The sequence below is a fragment of the Euprymna scolopes genome, chromosome 25, assembly GCF_053919585.1.
Source record: "Euprymna scolopes isolate OS-2025 chromosome 25, ASM5391958v1, whole genome shotgun sequence".
In the NCBI taxonomy this organism is placed as follows: domain Eukaryota; kingdom Metazoa; phylum Mollusca; class Cephalopoda; order Sepiida; family Sepiolidae; genus Euprymna; species Euprymna scolopes.
In genome coordinates this window covers 29442164-29464583 of record NC_136506.1, presented here as the reverse complement: position 1 = coordinate 29464583, position 22420 = coordinate 29442164, and the positions used below count along the sequence as shown (strand labels likewise).

The window sequence follows — 22420 nt, the reverse complement described above, 5'->3', positions numbered from 1 at the left end:
GTGACTACAGCTATTTATAGACATTTCGACGCTTGTGCATAAAAGACACCTGTGAAATAGTGCAGTTAGAAATAAAATGACAGCATAACTTTATGAAGTACTTACTTGGTATTGAAAAATATTATTGTATACTGAAAATTATGAAAAAAATGATCAAGAAGAATTATAATAACAAAAAAAAAATTCAGCAATTTCACACCGAGACAATCAGTGAGCCTTGAGTCATTAACTAAGATGAAAATCTAATGATGGTAGACTTCTCTGGATTACGATGCTTAGTTGAATTTCAAAAATAAAAAAACAAAAGAATTTCTGTAATTTTCAGCATACGGTGATATTTTTCAATATCAAGTAATTTCCATGGCAGGTGCTCGTCTGAACTTCCAATCTCTGGTCCCCCCTCGCCAATCTTTCACAAAAAACACCAGTCTAGCTGAATCCACTGTGAAAAATTTCCCCCACTCTTTATCTGTGCCTAAATCAAAACGTGGATTCCATCAACAAAGCTTCTTTCTTAGAACTGCACGCCTGTGGAACTCTGTTCCGTCTACCTGCTTCCCACCTGACTACAACTTGAATGTGTTCAAGTCCAATGTTAACAAATTCCTAATGAACCGCCCCCTTAAGTAAACACTTCATCAAATCTCCACACTAACGTAATGTACTTGCAATAACCCTTATCCCTGAGTGGCTTCCGGGCCTTGATAAGTGGTGACCACTGTGTAAAAAAAGAAAAAAAAAAAAAGTGCTTCATAAAGTTTTGCTGTCGTTTCATTTTTAACTCTTATATTTTACAGGCGCCTTTTAATGCACAAACACTAACATTTTCAATAACGGAAATATTTTTTTATTCTTGTTCACCCAAAACACGGTATGTTGAACATAAGGGGTTACGATTTAAGATCATGTCTAACAGGAGACTCTAGAATGTTGAGCAGGGAGATGTCTGTTCACATAACATTTAAACTTCTGCATGTTAGTGCGGTTGGGGAAACAAGAAACAGAGAGGGAATTCCAAAGTCTAGCAATCGAAATAAACTATTAGAGTATAAGGATTTCCAGCATTTAAGGACATCTAGAGTGGAGGGGTGTGATTTTGCTGTTAAGCGAGTTTATTGAGTGTATATACCTCAAGGGAGTACAAGTGCAATGAATTCGTCAGAGCACATTCCATTGAAGTACTTGTAAAACATACACAGGGAGGAAACATTGCAGTGATGGGACAGAGGTTAGAGCTTAGTTGATAGTGTGGGACTTATTAGATTGGAGACTCTTTTTTGAACCTTGTCTAAGAGGGAGAGACTAGTGGTAGATGCTACAGTCCATATGTGACAACAACACTCCACGCATGGGTGCATGGTGGCTAGAAACACAGGATGATCTCAGGAGTGAGTAAATTGTACAAGGAGATTTTACACACAACTCCATCATCTTTTGCTTTTTGGGAGATGACAGGGATGAAGTGGACACCGATGTGGATTGATGACCTGGCTGTACCAAGTTCGAATCCTGTCAGTTCCACAGCATCACTTTCAACATGTTGATAAGTACTCGATTCTTGAAAGAATCCGGGGAAAACCAATTCCAACAAAAGAACCGAGTTAGAAACGTTGCAACATGTTGATTTATACAAATTTACATTACACTAGCAGAGAAACACGCCATTGCCTGGAATTGAATGTGGATCAATGAATATTTCACTCTCCCATATTTTTTATTCTCATTGAAATCAGTGAAATCGCCCACTTTTTTTAATCAAATCAATAAATTGCCTGCTCTAATTAGGGACCCACCGTCGTGCACATAGAGGAATTCTTTACATGCCTCCCCACAGTGACAAAGTCCACACTATATTGTAAGTTTACATTGCACTGTATAGAACCTACTGTTGATTTTATAAAATTATTTTTATATATAACGGCTTGAATTAAACTTTAAAATGGAAAAGTCACATACCTAGCTTCAATTGTGCTTTAAACAGAAACATTTATTTCGAACGCACCTCTGTCATATTAAAGAACATAGTGTCGATTTTATATGCCTGGCATTTTTGCTCATGCGGGAATAAAACTTCTAAAATGCACTTGTGATGTTTTGGTCAAAATCACTTGTTCCTTCAGATTTTTTTTCGATTATCAACACTTATTGAAAACATTCCAATACAAAACATATCTAGGAACACTGCCAGACACATAAAGTACATTTGTGTGAAATTTCATAAAAATCGGCCCAGCCAACGAACACACACAAAGTTCCTATTATATGATAGATAGATAGATAGATAGATAGATAGATAGATAGATAGATTTTTGGTACCCTCTTGGTGTTAACAAGAAGTGATTTTTTTTTTTTTTTTTTTTTACTATCGGTATCTGTTATCCTGTTTATTTTCTGATTTTTACAAAATTTGTTCATTAGGTTTTCAAGAAACTTGTTTTATAACTTACTAGCACTTCAGCCCGACTTTGTACTGTTCATAACTTTATGTACATAGGTATATATATAGTAAAAAGTTTGACTCTTGTCCAGGTAACCTACATCTAAAATTCCAAGTGTTTTGACCCAAAATTGTCAGAGGAGTTTGGTAGAGTCTGCAAAGGTCAACTTTTTCAACTTTGACCTCTTTGCAGCCAAATTCTCCCCTCAAAACTGATTAAAAAGCTTGCTGCATATCTGAATACCCTTTACGTAAAATTTCAAATGTTTATACCCAAAATTGGCTGAGTAGTTTGCTAGAAACCGCAAAAGTCAAATCTTTTTAACTTTGACCGGCCAAAAACCGATTAAAAAGCTTGTCCTATATCTGAATACACTTTATGTAAAATTTCAAATGTTTACACTAAAAATTGGCTGAGTAATTTGATAGAGACAGCAAAGGTAAAACATTTTTTAACTTTGATCCCAATTTTGACCCTTTAACATTTATTGTTTTGAGCTCAAATTAAATTTAAAAATTTGATCCATGTCCAAGTAACCTACATTTAAAATTTCAAGTGTTAAGACCCAAAGTTGGCTGAGGAGTTTGGTAGAGTTTTCAAAGGTCAAATCATTGAATTTTGACCCCTTGACAGCCATATTTCTATCTGGAAACCGATTAAAAAGATTTTCCCAAATCTCAATTCTCCTTATGTCAAATCTCGAGTCAGTAGACTGAAAATTGACAGAGTATTTTGGTGGGGAAATGTACGCACACAGACACACACGCAAACAATTTCACTTTTATAGATATATCTAGATATCTTTAAGAGTGAAAATGTCTGTGTCATGTACACAGGAAAACGAGAGATAGGTCAGTTAGTGGAAGGTTTTGCAGTGAACAGTCTGCGTAAAGAATGACTTAAGATTGGTGATAGATTAAGGGGTTAAGGTTCCCAAATATTTGTAGCCGGAAGCGTCCTCCATTGTTAGCAAAAGTGTTGTAAACTATTTTTGTCCACAAATTTCTAACATTGATTTTCGACCTTTTAGATTTGGCTAAAGTACCAATCCTTTGAATGAAAAAAATAAAAAATTCTTGGCAATCTTAGGCTTCTTCAAAATAATGACAACTCAAACCTGCAACTCATCAGAAAGCAGGTGTTTCTACAAAATATGAACCAAAATAAACGGACTCTTACCGAAACAGATGTCCGATGAGGGTAAAATCTTTTAGCCAGAGAAGATATTTCCTGATCACTATTATTATTTTTACATTATATGTCAATCGAACAATATCCATTTTTTTTTTCAATAGAAAGTAGTGATATTCTAATGTACTGACGAATAATCGTCCATCAAGACATAACAGCAACTCGAGTACAAGGATTACTGAGTTTGTCAGGAGGGTAGAATTTAATTGCTTAAGATGATGGTTCAACAAGAATCTGTATACATTGGACGTTGTAATCAGCTGGTAAGCAGCCCCACAGGATTGTGTTCCACAGACGGATAGTTCTTCGCAAGAAACTTTGTTCATGGAAGTTTAGTTTTAAGCACACGCGGGGGAAAAAATGGAAATAGAAAGTAGTGATATTCTAATGTACTGACGAATAATCGTCCATCAAGACATAACAGCAACTCGAGTACAAGGATTACTGAGTTTGTCAGGAGGGTAGAATTTAATTGCTTAAGATGATGGTTCAACAAGAATCTGTATACATTGGACGTTGTAATCAGCTGGTAAGCAGCCCCACAGGATTGTGTTCCACAGACGGATAGTTCTTCGCAAGAAACTTTGTTCATGGAAGTTTAGTTTTAAGCACACGCGGGGGAAAAAATGGAAATTATTCACAGTGGTTAAAGCTAGATGAGGTTTTGTGAATGTTTTAAAAGGGTGAGGATGACCATAGATTGGGGCTCAGTCGAGAATCCACCACCTATATGTGTAGAAACGAAAGTGCGAAATGAAAGTGCAGCGTGTGACGTCACCAATGAAGCCAATTAGCAGATACGCCTATTTAGCTGATTGATCCAAGAAATACAAGACATCATAAGATGTAAAAGGATTCCATTTTCCAATAGTTACAACCTTTTGTCTTCTTGATTCGGCATATTGATCCAGTATAATTTCTGTCATATTGAAGCCAAATCAATGTCTGCTGTTATTATTCCATAAAACTAGGAAGGAAAATTAATACCTGATAGATATTATTAGCAGACGTACGCACAAATCAATGCATAACAACGAATGCGTGAAGACTAAGTTTCTCTTTTGTAATACTCCCTCGATTGTAGAGAAAAGTACACATTGCTACTAAATTCGTGTATATATATATAAGTTATGAAAATATATATGGCAATTAAACTACATAGAATATTCTAAGTTTCATTCTCATGAGAATTTGTCAGGCTTATGCTGTAGCTTAATTGCCATATATATTTTCATAATGTACTACTTAGCTCTACCTATGTACTGAGCACAGTTGAAGTAAATGCTGATAAATTTACGCATGCGTGAATTTATCAGTATTAATAAAAATCCAATTACTACCACCAATTTTTCAATTTTGACCCCTTTTTTCCAGATGAAAACCGATTATAAAGTTTTTCACATGTCTGAATACCCTATATACCAAGTTGCAAGTCTAGATCAAAAATTCCTGTAGTCTATAGGTTTAGAATTGTCCTCAGACACACACATTCTCACTTTTATAGATATACTAGCAGATGTACCTGGCACTGCCCAGTACAAAAAGTAAAAAAAAATTTCTTTAAAAAAATGAAATAACGAAAATACGTAAAAAAACCGAGACATATGCATGCAAGCGTTATGTTTTTTTCTTAACAGTTCACTTCTTGTAAGTAAAAGAAATACTCAAGCCGAGATCGAAACCAAAATCTAAAGACAGGGAGTCAAGTACGATAACCATTAGACCAGCTTGAGACGATCTTTAAAAAGTGTTTTCCAACTTACTTATTCCTATCATAAAGAAGCTGCCATGTTTCACAGTTGCACATGTGCACCTGTAAAACAGTCGACAAGCAGACAAAAATCCAATCACACGCGCATACCAATTTTTCAATTTCGACCTTTCAGCAACAGTTTTTTTCCAGATGGAAAACGATGAAAAGTTTTCCACATGTCTGAATAACCTATATACCAAATTTCAAGAATTTCAAGAGAATCAGGTCCATCGTCTGTCTCCAATCTTCTAGAATACCTATATTTTACATGGCTTGCAAGGCTCAACCGGTGGTAGAAGAGTCGTTGGCAGTATTTTCAAAGGCGTATCGGCGGGGAACGGGGGCTGTTCTTGCTCTCTCCTTTTCCTAGCCTTTTCATATTGTCTTCTCTGCATGCCAGGATCCTCCATTTTGTCCGTTCCCATGAGGGAGGGTTGATGTTAGTCATTGCCAAGGCGCACTTCAATTGGTCTTTATAGTGCCGTTTATATATATATATATATATATCTTTGAGTAGAACACTGTCGTAAATAATCTCACCCGCTACTTAATTGGCTGAAAAATGCGAGGCTCGCTGTTTGTTTATAAATAAGCGGTTTGAGCACTATAGAAGTGGTGGAGAAATGTTTGTTTAAAAATAGACATTTGGCAAGGTTATTTGCGGGAACCACTCCCGTAAGTCGATGGGTAGAACTGCCGACTGTTAACGCGATGGTTCTAGGTTCAATCCTCGGCTTGGGAGAGGTACTAGTCTAGCAGCACAGACACAGCAGCCATTAACACTCCTAAGTACACAATTATAACTAATCATTAATATACATAAAAAAGCTATACCAATTCCTAACAATACTTAATACTCATCACAATTCGTATCGTGAAATTGATTTTAGAGCTCAACTGAGCAACTGTTATCTAGGCCTAACTTCCGGCAACCGATACAAAAAATAAAAATAAAAAATAAAGAAACAAACAAATGAAAACCTCACCCGAACAGTTGCCCACATTTCTTTTCCTTTCATATTGAAGAGATTTTACTCCCGAAAATTTGGGATATCAAAATCTACTATTCTGTACGACACATTATGTTGGTAAATAAATATATTATAATTGAGAACTATTGAAATTCCTTCAATATGGCAATATTTTCATGGCAAGTGCTCGACTGAGCTTCAACCTATGGTTCCCTCCTCGTCAAACTTTCACAAGAAACACTCGTCTAGCTGAAAACACTATCAATAATTCCCCCCACCCTTTATCTGTGCTTAAACCTAAATGTAGATTCCATGAAAAAAATCTCATTTCTTAGAACTGCATACCTGTGGAACTGTCTTCCGTTTTCCTGCTTTCCAGTTCACTACAATCTGATTTTCTTCAAGTCCAATGTAAACAATTTCTTGATGAGCCGTTCCCCTTAAGTTAACAAATTTACTGGATGTGCATTGAATGATTTAAACGAATATACCATTAAAACTTCAAATAGTGCACTTGACAATTCGCTTGGCGTTTGCAATAACCATTAACAAGGTTCAGAGACAGTTTTTACGTTTGTGTGACTTACATCATGATTGCTTTTCATATGGACAAGTATATGTTGTGTTCTACAGTCGAAAAATCAGACAATCTCTACATCTGCACAGAAAAAGGGACACCTCAAAATATTGTGTATATTGACAACATAAATATAAGACATATTTTGTATTTTTTGTTTTTTGTGTTACATTTTAATAAACAGAGCCACAGCAATGCGTGGCCGGGTACAGCTAGTATATATATATATATATATATATATATATATATATATATATATATATATATATATATATATATATTACATGGGCATCAGAAAATAAAATGATTTTTTGGGGGCATCTTAGCGTGTTTTAAAACAACTTGTCTGTTTATTCTATATTTTTTATAATTACGTTATTATTTAGGAAAGCCCTTAACATGGGGAAGGAGGTGGGTTCGCTTTATCTATTCTGTACTTTCACCTAACAACTTAATGGACAAAAGATACCGTAAAAATCAATGGAAAACGAAGAAGCAACCGGAAGTAACGTGGAAACAGTAATCGTAAAGATAACCAACTTAAATTCTCCCAGCTTAAAAAAAAAAAAAAAAAATGAAAGAGAGAACCTTAATGTTTAGCAAATTGGACTGGAAATTTTCTCATTCAGTCTAAAACTCCCAGCGTTTTTAGACCAGAGAAAAAATTGTCTCAAATCACTTCCGACGTTCTCGTATCACACATGAGCGAAAGATTACAAATTACTAGACTCATCTATTAGGTTGATGAGAAAGTTCTTGCGGAATTTTTAATTTCGGTTTATTTTCAAATACGTTTTCGTTATTAATACCTTTACTTTATATCTCATATTAAAGAATGTTTTTCGCTCTATCTAATCGTTTACATCATAATCGTTTTATAACAATTTTCTTTTCAGAACGTTGAATACAAGATGGAAGAAAAAAAAGAAGCAAATTCGCACAATTTTCTTATTTGAATTCAAGCTAGGTCTGTAGATCAAAAATCCGTTGAAAATTGTCCTAACACACACACACACGTATATATATATATATATATATATATATATATATATATATATATATATATATATATATATATATATATATATATATATATGAGCTTTTATTGATATATATAGTTTATTAATGCATTATATATATATATAATGCATTAATAAACTGTAAATATATGAGCTTTTATTGATATATATATATATGAGCTTTTATTGAGATATATATGAGCTTTTATTGAGATATATATATGAGCTTTTATTGAGATATATATATGAGCTTTTATTGAGATATATATATGAGCTTTTATTGAGATATATATATATATATATATATATATATGAGCTTTTATTGATATATATATATGAGCTTTTATTGAGATATATATATATATATATATATATGAGCTTTTATTGATATATATATATGAGCTTTTATTGATATATATATATGAGCTTTTATTGATATATATATATGAGCTTTTATTGATATATATATATATATATATATGAGCTTTTATTGATATATATAGTTTATTAATGCATTATATATATATAATGCATTAATAAACTGTAAATATATGAGCTTTTATTGATATATATATATATATATATATATGAGTTTTTATTGAGATATATATATATATATGAGCTTTTATTTAGATATACAGTGATGATCATATTTATTGGCACGGTAAAATAAAAGTTAAATTTTGTCTAATAAATTCTAAAAAAGGGATTAAATTAAAGAAAATAACAAAGTATATTATGTATTTTTAACTGGCCTTTCCGATGCAGCAATCGGATTTTAGAAAAAATAAATAACAAAGGAACAACAAACATAATTGCAAAAAACCCTTGTTCAAAATTATTGGCACGATTTATTTAATAATCAATTGTATAGCCTTTGGCCTTGATTACCTTCCTCAGTCGCTTTTCATAGTTTACAACCAAGTTGTTGCACTCTTCAGTAGTAATTTTAGCCCACTCTTCCTGACAATAATCCTCCAATTGAATAAGATTCTTAGGCTTCCTTTGCATTACCCTCAATTTTAATGTTCTCCATAAATTTTCAATTGGATTAAGGTCTGGGCTTTGTGATGGCCACTCCAAAACATTAATATGATTGTCCTCAAGCCATTTCTTAGTCAGTTTAGCCGAATGCTTTGGGTCATTATCTTGCATGAACCACCAACGACGACCAAGTAAGAGCTCTTTAGCAGAGTCTTTCAGGTTTTCATCCAATATTTTAACATAATCTTCCTTTTTTATGCTACCTGTGACCTTAACAAGTCGCCCTGGTCCAGAGGCAGCAAAGGATCCCCAAAACATCAAACTGCCTCCACCGTGCTTCACTGTGGGTATGGTGTTCTTAGGCAGGAAAGCTTCGCCAGATTTTCTGTAAATATAAGACACTTTATTATGGCCAAATTACTCTATTTTCGTTTCGTCAGTCCATAGAACACGTTTCCAGAATGCAACATCTTTATCAATATGACGTTTTGCAAAGGCTAGCCTTGCTTTCAGGTGCATAGGCTTCAATAAGGGAGTCTTTCTCGGACGACATGCTTTTAAACCAGCTCTCTTCAAAACTCTACCAACTGTATGTCGAGATACATTCACTCCAGAGGTGCTCTGTTCATCAACAATCTCCCCAACAGAGATCCTTGGGTTTTGTTTTACTTGTCGAACAATTTTCCGTTCATCTCTTGGGGAAAGAATACTTTTTCTCCCTCTACCCTCTAAACTCATAACGTGGCCTTGCGATTTGAACTTGTTTATTATGGCTCTAACAGTGGATTTGGGAAGGTTTAGCTTCTTTGAAATCTTATCATAGCCCTCCCCATTGGTATGGCATGCTACAACAAGCTTCCTGACGTCTTCGCTGTGTTCCTTAGTTTTAACCATGGCGATTGAAAATTATAATTTAGTCACTTATAATAGTTTAAATAAATCGCTATCTAAAAATTATCTGAAAAAAATTATTCACTGAATTAGCGTTAAACAAGCATAATATGGCTATAAAAAAGTTCAGAAAGCACGTAAACCGGAAATTGATTGATATTATACTGATACTAAAAGAAAAACAAAGCCGTGCCAATAATTTTGAACAAGGGTTTTTTGCAATTATGTTTGTTGTTCCTTTGTTATTTATTTTTTCTAAAATCCGATTGTTGCATCGGAAAAGCCAGTTAAAAATACATAATATACTTTGTTATTTTCTTTAATTTAATCCCTTTTTTAGAATTTACTAGACAAAATTTAACTTTTATTTTACCGTGCCAATAAATATGATCATCACTGTGTATATATATATATGAGCTTTTATTGAGATATATATATATATATATATATGAGCTTTTATTGAGATATATATATATATGAGCTTTTATTGAGATATATATATATATGAGCTTTTATTGAGATATATATATGAGCTTTTACTGAGATATATATATGAGCTTTTACTGAGATATATATATGAGCTTTTACTGAGATATATATATGAGCTTTTATTGAGATATATATATATATATATGAGCTTTTATTGATATATATATGAGCTTTTGATATATATATGAGCTTTTATTGATATATATATATATATTAGTGATTGTCACTTCTTGACAGAAGACCATCTTTCCCTTGCTTTATTGTTGATTATTCATTCATTTTCATGTACTTTTGAAATATTATTTTTTAAAAATTTTATTTGAATTTTTTTTATTTGTTTATATATATATATATATATATATATATATATATATATTACACATTTATACACACATACATATATACATGTGGAGATGTGATCAAGATGCATCAATTTCTATCTACTGTGGGAACAAAGGTGGCTCTTCAGACCAGTCCTGTTCTTACACAGGTCACACTTAAGCTGAGATTGAGGGATGCCAACTGGTGCTGCTCTACTGTGGACGTTCATATGACGCTTCAGGCCTCCACTTGATTACCAGACCATAGAGCAAACAAAACATCTGTGCCCCGCAGTGTTTTCCCCATTAAAGAAAGATTGATCTCCATGTGATCGCTTGTGGCTAGCTAGGCCAGCTCCGGATAAAATCATTTTACCGCATAAATCACAGATGTGGTTCTGCACGAAAGCCTCCGACAGACCTGATAGATCTGACAGATATTTCTTCCAGATATCACGCTTCATTTTAGCATGTTCATATTTTTTTTTCTCAAAGCTATCACAGCCGTGATAGACCAAGGAGCACCACTTTTTACGATCATTGGAAGCACTTTCCCAACTGAACACGCCAATTCCAAGAGCTTTAAGGTTATCCTTGATGTTATCCCTAAAGCGTTTCCTCGGTTTATGTTGCTAGTGCTTTCCTTGTGTAATTTCACCATAGAACAGGCACTTTGGCAATCTCTCGTCTCCATCTTTGTCAGATGTCCAGCCCACCTCATCTGGTTGTGTAGAATATATATATATATATATATATATATATATATATATATATGTATATATATATTTAAATAAGGGAGTAGTCACCAACAATGTGTATTTTTTAACATTATTTTATTATTCCGTGTCTTGGTTTTTCATTGAGAATTATGTTTGGATCATTGTAATAATGTTTTTAAGTCATTGAAATCGTTTACGTACGTTTCAGACGGTCTGATGCGTCCTCATCAGAAATTATTTTCAAATGTGTAAAAATATATATATATACCCATACACGCACACACACACACAGTGTCCCAATAAAATGTATACACTATTTAAATTATCACAACTTGCCACATAAATATGCCATCTAACGTTTCCAAGAGATGTTTAAGAATAAAGAAGAGTACTTCCAGTAGGATGGACTACATCGCCACTATCATCATGATGGAACAGCCTATCTTTATGGTCACCTACCAATCAGATAGAAAGGACAAAGAGTCGGTATCGAGTAACATCCACGATCAGCGGATTTAACCCCAATGGATTTTTTGGAGGGGTGAGAAGGCATTTTAAACACAAGGTTCACACACACAAAAAAAAAAAAACTACTATGACTGAGTTGAAAGCAGCCATTGAAGGAGCATGTGCCAGCATCCCAACTGATCTGATAAGTAACGTTTTGGATTCAATCAGTGATCATTGTCAGCTGTTCCAGGACCACAATGGCCAATAACTTGAACACTTTCAAGAATTAGCTGCTTTCTACTTTCGTTCATAGAATTTTGATGTATGAAACTTTTCTTTATCATAATAAAAGATTTTATAGACATTTAAAGAGTGTATACATTTTATTGGGACACCCTGTATAATTAGTGATCGGATGATTCCAAAATTTTTCCTTATTCTGATACAATTACCGATTCTGATTCTTTTAAAATTATTATATATTTATCTATAGAGTTGCTTTTCTTTAGATTACTGTAAAACACATGATATAAAGCATATATATTGACAGAGTACAAAATAGACTTCGAGGTTTGGTGGGGGATTCCCTTTTCTCTTCCCTGCAGCCTCTCTCTCACAGAAGAGACGTTGGGAGCCTATCTTTGTTTTATCATTATTTCCATGGCAAGTGCTCGTCTGAGCTCCAATCTCTCACCCCCCCCCTCGCCAATCTTTCACGAGAAACACCTGTCTGGCTGAAACTACTGCCAATAATTTTCCCCACTCTTTATCTGTGCCTAAATCCAAACATAGATTTCATGAGCAGAGCTTCTTTCTCAGAAGTGCACGATTGATTATGGAACTCTCTTCCGTTCGCCTGTTTCCCACCTGACTACAACTTGGATGTCTTCAAATCCAACATAAACAAATTCCTGACAAACCGCCCCCTTAAGTAAGACACATTATCAAATTTCCAATACTAATGATTATTACAATACTATCTCATTGATTACTGTACACGCAATAACCCTTATCCCTGAGTGGCCTCTGGGCCTTGATAAGTGGTGACCCCCATATAAAAAAAATAATATTTCACAACCCTCAGAATTATAGAATCACCAGTAACAGTGAAAGACAGATGAAAAGGGAAGAATGAAGGAGAAAAGGAATGAAAGCTAAAAGAATGGAGGAGATATGATGGAACGAAAGAGAAAAAAAGCAAAGGATGAAGGAAAGAAAAAGTGACGAAAGAAAACAGCAGCCCAATATAGATTTGCATTGAATAATTAGAATACATTCCTCCCTGATTTTTATTCTTTTTGCTGAGAACGTGTTGCAATTTTTTATACCTCCCACCGGCTTCCCATATGTAAAAACCACGTGATCTTTCGTAACAGATTGCGTCAATAATCGTTCCAACATTAAACATTCTCTAATAAGGACTTAAATAAATCCACTTCTATAATAGAAATCTCACCTGTCTGTTTAAATGTATGTATGTATGTATGTATGTATGCCTAAAACTTTTGACAGAGGCGACAGATTTTCACGAGATCGGTATCGGTTTGAAGCTTGATCCTTCGGACGACAAATATAAAAAAAATGGCTAAAAATATTAATTCCTTTATCCTCAACTGGCACTTCTCTACAAGGAGGGGTCGCCTTTTTCGCCGATATTTTCAAAAGTCATCCCCTCTTTTCGATCGACTAGCCTTAATTTAAACATTCGTCACTTCCTGTTTGGTGAGGGGCGCTCCAGCAAAGAAGTCACATTTTTTTTTTTTACGTTCTTTTCCGCCTTTGCGGTACGGGTTCGAGCATGCCTGCCTACTACGACATCTTTTTTATTTTGCTCAACACACACCTCCCAACACCCGAGCAAGGCCAGGCACTCACGCTAGTATAATATAAACAGCATTTTCTGCTTGTTGGTTTGTATGTTCGTATTTTGACTTTTTTTTCAAGGGAGATAATTACATGAAAACTCCCGGTTGTGGTGAACAGATAGTCTACTTTGAAATATTTATTTGAATAAAATATAAAAAATTACAAGTCGCACAAATTAAGCACAAGGCCAATCAAGTGTGGGGGATAATGGGTGCCATTGGTTTCAAATGCTTAAAATTGTCAATTCTACTCTTAATTAGAAATATCTCAGTCACCACAATACCACATTCACTCCAGAAGCTGTCCTACTTAAGTTAAACCCAAATTTTAAAAAGTTTTATTGAATCAAAAATATATGCACAAACTTCGTTTCATTGGCGAGGGACGGGGGGGAATAAACAAAAATCACCAAAAATTGGTTAATAAGGTCTTTCCAACCCTTTCTAAATAATAGCTTGCCCACTGTTTTTCAGTTTGCTGAAAACAAGCAGGTCAATCTCTAAATGGAAGTGGAATCTAAGTGTGGGAAAAAAAAAAAAAGTGGAGAGCTGGAGAGTGGGTGGAGTCCTTTCAAGATGAGTGCCAATAGGGAGAAAGGCCAGGGACGAAAAGAAATAAAAATGGGGAGTAGGCATCTTGGAGGCTTTTTAGTGGCAAGGAGGGGGAAACTCATTCATTCGACTAGTTGAGAGGATGGAAATTTTAAAATTTACCCAATAGACTGGGGTCCAACAAGTCCTGGAACTGAGTGCGCCATGCTTAGGCAGGGAACACATACTTTTACTTGTGCCTCTTCTCACACACAAGCTTGCCACACTTATCTACCGTTTTTCAAATTCCGAGGAATGTGATCTTTTTCTATCACATCTGATCTTGACCTTCAGCTGGTGCTTAAAGAATGTAATCAGATCCTGATCAGCAAAAGATTAAATTCCTTGGTCGACTCTGAGGCGCGACATCCATACCTAAAGCCAAGATTGCGAGAAACACCATCCATCTTTCCCTGTCCCACATCGGGCCGACGTTCTCAATAACATAAGAAACGTTAGAGGGCGAGGATGCTTGGGATCAATACAAGCCGACACCTCATTATTACACTTTGATCTTAACCAAAAAGCCAAGGAGTCATAAGAATGTATTTTTGGAGGCAGGAATTTTAAATGAATGGAAAAAAAAATGTATAGTTTTTTTTTAAATAAATAATTTTACTTTTAATTTGTTCATACCAATAATATTGCAAGGTTAGAATTTTCACTTGACATTTATAAAAAGCACGCACGTTGCACTTTTAATTTATTTATTGAAATAATATTTTGAAGTCTGTCTTGGTCTGGAGGTGTAACATGACCATTATGCTCGACCCGTGTTTGTTACAGTTCAAACTTCTCTCGGGGGGCCCTCACACTGTCCAGCACCGTCAAAAAGGAACAAACAAAAATTTTAAAAATCCGAGTTGGCATTTTTTTTCTTTTTCTTACAAAAGCATTTATTAGCGTTACTCTGTCTTGACACCACTTAAAATGTCTCTCACTGCCACATGTCCATCTAACCTGGCTTGGGTTTCTCTTTCTTTTGACAGCATAGTCTGCCCATTCTTGCCATCACTTTACACAGCCGTCTCCTTCGGCGTCAACTTTTTTTCTTTTCTTGATCATGTGGTTCCCTTTTTTCTTTTTTTCAGACGCAAGCTCGAGCACACTTGCCAATTTGCATACGTGTTCAAACGCTGCTCCTGCTGTAAATACAATCGCTTACCATCCACCTTTCGACTGCTGCTGCTATTTTCATACGTGCTCACATGCACTCTGTTACAGAGGGTCTTGTCTTCTATTATATAAAGGAAATCTGTCTCTCTCTGCCTGTACATTAAGCCAAAAGTGAGCAACTACATAAGACACACAAAGCTCATATTCTTTTACACAATAGGACAAATTATAAACGCATTTTTTTTTAAATATTCATGGATTTTACTCAAAATTAAAATAAGAATTCTAAATATAAAGTTTAGTCTCAGTATATATTTTGAAGTAATCTTCATAGGGGGTGACAGGAAAGGGGTTGTGAAACTGTTCTGTCCTGGGAATTAATTTTACCCATTTTGGGACGTTTTCTGGGATTGAATGAAAATCAATGAAGGTGTCACACTTCCAATACTTTTATTGCCATCGGAATCCGTGAAACAGTCCAATTGTTAATCAAATTGATTGATAGCCTGCTCTAGTCGGGGACCTACCATGGTGCACCGAGAAGGAAACTTCATATGCCTCCTCACAATAATTTAGTCCATAATATATTGTAGTCTACATTGCACTGTAGGGAATCATTAAGAACGTTTCGAGTCAAAATCAATATAGTATTACATAGTGTTGTTTAAAGTTAAAAGAAAAGAAAGGAAAACAGAAGTCTTGTCGAGCGGGGGGTCAGGCGAGAAAGAGAGGAAACAAAGATGGCACCCGTAGTTGTATGAACTGTGGTTTCGTAAATTCTCACGAAATCACGCCACACACGCACAAATGAGGGGAATTACAGGCTGTATAAAAACAGCTAGAGTGCAGAAGTTGGAGGGAATCCGTGTTTGGATTTCAAGCCATGTGTTCTTTGGTCTCGAGTTGAAACACATAGTAATCAGGGAAAAAAATGCTTTAATACTTTTTTAATCTTGAGCAATAGTAAAAATAAATTTAAAAAAACATGGCGACAAAAAGTAAATGGTTCCTCTGGTTTCTTGAATTAAAATCTCGATTATTCTAACATATTTACACATTTTAAACATGTTTTTGTCCCCTTCAGATTACATGCGTAACACTAACTAGATTTTAACTTGAAATGTTTCCTCATCAAATAATATTTAAAAATAATATATATAAAATAATTTTTATCGCATTCTGTGTACACCTTCTAACTCATCATTTGCCGGGTATTAAATTACATTTGAAGGACTAGAATATGTATTTGTATTTTATTTTCCCAACTAGCAAGGAAACCCGGCACTGATCGGCATTCAGTTTGCTTACAAAGGTCAGGTGAGGATTGAAAAGTCAACACACTAGAGAAATACACTTGGCCTATGAAAATACCTGCGCAGCCCTGTCTGCATTTCTCAATAGAGGTACCTCTATTAACAATAAATAGCTGGTAGTTAAGTGATTAAAAATCAAGACCTGGATGTGCCAAGCTCGAATCCAGTTCGTTCCACACAAACAATTCCATCAAACTCTGTGTCTAATATTCTAGATAGGAAGTAAACAAAATAAGATTCATATAATTGACATGTTATAAATTCCTGAACACTTAATATGGAGGTAAAAAAACAAAACAAAAAAACAAGACTTTCACCTATTTTGCAATTTTCCTAATTATCATTGCTTTAATACTTTGTTAACCTTGAGCAATAATGAAAAAAATAATATGGCCATGATAAGACTTTCACTTATATGCCCGAGCAGCACTGTCGAAATATTTCATTGAGAGCACCTCAAGCAATTAGCGATAAAACTAAAAGAGAGAAGATAATGCCTGGGAGTATTCTACAGAATTATACCTCAGCCTGACTGAAACAAAGTCACCAATTCAGGAAAATGGTTCAGACTCTGTTGAACTGATTGTATCGATTATAAAGCAGAAAAACAGCAATAATTAAAGTTTCTTCATTCAATTAATTTGTGGCATCTGCTACGAGACAAAAAGCAATTAAACTAATAAAATTAATTAAATGATAATTGAATGGCTGATATTTCATTAACGATTATATAATTGGAAGTAGAAAGCAAGTTCCATTGTATCATGTTATCCAACATTAAAACATCTAGATGTATATTTAACATATTTTAACTCGATTAACAGTTCCTCCCCCTCCTGTTTTCTTTCATTTTCATTTATATATATATATATAAGACTTGTATGTAATATACTGAGTTTGTGTAATCCAGTAAATTTTCATATACCAATAAATTGACATGGGCTGGACATGGAAACAATTGTAACATAAAATGAAATACACATTTTGTTGCTATCAACACCTTTTTTGAAGTCTTGATTTTTCTTACACAGTATATTATATATATATATATGTATGTATATATATATATATATATATATATATATATATATTATATATATATATATATATATGATTTTCAGAATGTGAGAGATTGTATATAATAAATTCCACAGCCAAACAATGTCGCAGCCCACAAGAGCGGTTCTTTGACTGTCATGGCTCTTGTGGGCTGCGATGTTGTTTGGCTGTGGAATTTATTATATATATATATATATATATATATATATATATATTATAAATTTAATTTCAACTACAATCAAAAATACGAAACTTTGTAGTGTACAGTTAACTCCCTTTTCTTCTTGCCAAACATGGCGACTTATACACCTCAAGAAGGTTGGAGGTTACATCGACCGAAACGCTGTGCAGATAACACTGAAGATGACAACAATTGTCCAAATAATACAAATAGTTTAACTCTTATTATGAATGTGTCAAATTTATTTCAATCTGCAGCCAAATTCTTATAAATCAAAAGTTCATAAGTTTTTTTTTTTTCATTTAATTGTTTATAAAAGACTTTTGTGCCATTTTTTTTTTTTTTTTTTTTTTTAATTCTTACTCATGTTCACCCCTAACAAGGCATATTGCCACTTGGACGTAAGGGGCTACTATTTGGGACCATGTCTAGGAAAGATTGACAAGATGTTGGTTTACATTACATTTAAACCTGCATATCAGTGCAGCCAAGGAAGCAGATAGCAGGAAGGGAATTCCAAAGTCTAGCCGTTCAAGGACAGACACTATTAGAATAATAGAACTATTCTGGCCTTTATGGACTTTAGTGATGGGGTGAGATTTTGTTGCTAAGTAAGTTTGCCGGGATATGTACGTCGAAGGGACACAAGTGCAAAAAGTTCATCAGAGCACATTCCATTAAAATATTTGTAAAACAGGCACAGAGATGCAACACTGCATCGATGGGATAGGGGTTGGAGCTCAGCTGACAAAGTGGGATATATTAGATTGAAAACCTTTTTGAACCCCATTCAAGAGAGACAAGCTACTGGTAAATGCACTAGCCCAGCTGTGACAACAATACTCAATGCATTAGAGAATGGTGGCCTTGTAGAGGTACAGGATACTCTTAGGTGTAAGTAGTTTTCTAGCTCAATAGAGGGAACCTACCTTCTTTGCAGCAGCTTTTGCAATGTCCTCAATGTATTTGTTCCAGTTCATATTGCCTGCAAATGTTAGGTTGAGTTTGAAGGAAGAATTCTCAGGTATACATAAAGTTGTACCTCCTAACTTTTTCTTAGTGTGTTTACAAACTCCTAAAAGAAGTGAAGGACATTAAGTTTCCTTTCCCTAATCGACCAATTAACTATGTTATGGTACATCTTTCTTGCGGTCTCTACGTCTTATCGGATTCAAGGACAAGAATTCATCTAATCTCCTACTTGATTGCTTGCAAACGGATTTTTCTACAAGAATTCATCTTTGAAGCCGGCTTGAATGCCAAGATCAAAGTATACCTGGATATGCTGGAGACCGTGGTGATCCCCTAGTATAATCAAGTGGTCGCTTGCAGACCCTGGGTGTGGTAGTGGACTTGGCGCCGGTCCACAAGTCCAAAGAGACCCAGGCTTGGCTTCAGAAGGAATGCTACGACTTTGTATCCTTCTCTCACTGGCCCTCCTCCTCCTCGAGTTAAACCCGCTGAACTACTTCATTTGGTCATACGTTGAGAACATCGCTAACATTACCTCCCACAACACCAAAACCAGCCTGATCCCCAAGCTCCTGCTGGTGTTTGTGGAAAAGGGATACCCCCAGTTCCGGACCCCTATTGAGGCAGTGATTGAAGGTAGAGGGCAGCTATGTTGAATAGTTGTCAGCTCTACTACATAATCAAGTTACCTGGATTGATTTTTTTCAAAAGTTTTAAAATAAAGTTGTGTTGTTTTATCTAAGGCGATACTTTTACCGTTCCACTCTGCATTTTGTCAGGGTTTACTTGTATCTGCATATCAGATTATCCCGACAAAACCAATGTACAGAGAGAACAAAGATGTTTATTACGTAATTGAAACTCTCCAACACCATTTCCTGTCAGAGCCAGTGCATAGCCTTATCATGTTGTGCAGTATAGCGTTCCGGTCAGTGTGGTTTTGAGTAGCATCGATGCCTCTGTTCAGTCTCAAGAGACAATGGACACCCCTGCACATGTTATTGTGAAACAAGGGTTGCGCAATCCCCAACCATGCCTTTCATGAATCGGCACTGCTTGGGTTCAGTGGCAAGGAGAGGCCCAAGACTGACTGGAAAAAATGCCAAGATAAGCAGAGAGTATGTGACATTAAAAGTTAAAATAATTTGAGTGACTGTCGCTTAATTGTTATCACCTTCCATTTCTCATAATAAATCATTTTACCAAGAATTCTTCATAAGTTTTGGTTTCGATTATAGCTGAAGGAACTCAAGTTATGCTAAAACATTTAAAAATAAATGTTTAAATTTCAACAGTATTTCTCATGGTTAACGGCGGCTGAATGGATTAAGTTCTTGCTAACGAAGCCAGAGATGGCTTCTGATGCAGGATTCGAATCTATCGACCGGTGTTAATGGTGACACCCTGCACTGATGATTCCCAAAAGGATAAAACACTTATGTCCGTAGGTATTTAATAATTATTATAATAATTATGTATATATATATATATATTTTTTTTTTTTCTCTTCATAAGTTTTGGTTTCAGTTTCGATTCAGGCTGATGCACCCAAGTCATATGAATATTTTGTTTTTATTTTTGAAGTCACAACTTTATAATATATATGAATGGATAGAAAATTGACTCTATAATAATATATACGAAATCAGCAAGAATTAAAATATCATATTTAAGCGTATTTTATGACAAGTCTATGCCGGGCGTCCCTACTAGCTTAGGTGAATACTTTTGCAGTTTTAACAAAAGAGCTACAATAATATCAGGGCGTCTCCATTTATACTAAACATCTAGCTCATAAATCTATACTATTAACAAAATTCTAAATGTTTATTTATGTGTGTATACCAATAAAATTTTCGAACATCCGTTTGAAAGTTTTATTGGTATATATACGCAATGCACCGAATTGAAAATTTTTTTTTCCCCCTGAAAGGTGGGAGTCCCTAGATTGTCCTTATCTATATACGATTCGTAACGAACTACGCAGAGTCACACAAAAAGCTCGAAATAAGGGTTTTTGGACTGTTTTGTGCAATTGTCAAAAAAGTTACCTGCCCATGTCAACGGAATTGAGCACTGTCTGTATACAGTCGCCATAACATCTTTCGGCATATGGATAGGACTTGTGGTGCAATGGATAATACGTCTGACTACAGATCAGAAGATTCCAGGTTCAAATCCTGGCAATTTCATAATAATTTTAACCATCATTTTATCCAACGTTTACTCATTATCCTTACCCTTAGTCAGGGTATTTTTGTTTTTTCAGTGATTTTGTTTTGTACATATGGGAATTTCCCATACTCCGAGTTCACAGGGTAAGCGTTGACGGTAAGACGATGTTGAGTGTACTCGATTTTGTGCTTGAATCGGCGTTGTGTGTGCCGACGTGGCACAGCCGCTAGTATTATCATAATAATATAGTTAGAAGTAATATAAGGAGAAGATTTAACTAGTGCAACTCTAGAATCTTACATGATTAAGAAACATGAATTGAAGCAAGTACACTGAAGACATTGCCAAGGCCGCTGCAAAGAAGGTGGGCTCTCTCTAACCTGCTAGAAAATTACTCGCACAAGACCGAATCCTGTATCTGTACAAAGTTACCATTTTCCCATGCATGGAGTATTGCTGGTGCATCTACCATTAGTCTCTCTCCCTATTAGATACGGTTTAAAATGCTCCACACTATCAGCTAAGCTCCGGTCCCTGTCCCATCACCACACTGTTCCCTCCCTGTGCCTGTTTTACAAGTATTTTAATGGAATGTGATCTGACAAACTCGTAGCATTTTTAGTTGTGTCCCCTTCCCTATTAATATAAATATCCCCCAACTAACCTGACAAGCAGCAAAATCTCACCCCCTTCACTATAGAAGTCCCTAGATGCAGAAAAAAAATCTTCTACTCTAATAATTTCTTCCCTTGGACTGCTAGACTTTGAAATTTTCTTTCGGTCTCCTGCTTCTCTAACTGTACTGACATGCAGAAATTTAAATGTAATGTGAACAGACATCTTGCTGCTCAACTCCCTACATAGTGTCCCTGTAGATATGGTCATAAATAGTAGCCACTTATGTCCCACTGGCAATATTCCTTGTTTGGAGTGAATGAGAGTAAAAACAAAAAGAAAATTTTTAATTAACAAACATTGTGTTATTTTAAGATGACATTTCAAAGACAGACCAATTTGTTAGGAATATGAGACTATAGTTTTGACATAAAAACAACAAAAGGTTGAGTGGAGGTGACCAATGTATACACTGGTAAATAACCGGCTGTGTTGTTAGGTGTTACATGTCACCGTTTATATTACTAACAAATAAGACAATAGGATAAAGCACCAAATGACCAAGTAACATTCCGGTCGGTTTGTTTTTGGACATAACAAATTCGCTCATATATATTCTATCTATATATTAATACGATAGCGTGTGTGTTATTTTGTGTGTCACGATTACATCTTTATTTTCTTTTGGGTGACTGTCGTTTAATTGTTATGATCTTCCATTTCTTGTAATA

General features: G+C 35.0%; 1 protein-coding gene and 1 non-coding gene across 9 annotated transcripts in view; one reads left to right on the top strand and one right to left on the bottom strand.

The window, feature by feature from the left end:
- The window catches only part of LOC145247308 (uncharacterized), a 537232-nt gene that overhangs the window by 414122 nt on the left and 100690 nt on the right, over positions 1-22420 (bottom strand). The window lies entirely within an intron of this gene.
- On the top strand, positions 21019-21091 carry Trnac-aca (transfer RNA cysteine (anticodon ACA)). The gene has a single exon. It is a non-coding gene; the product is annotated as a tRNA-Cys (tRNA).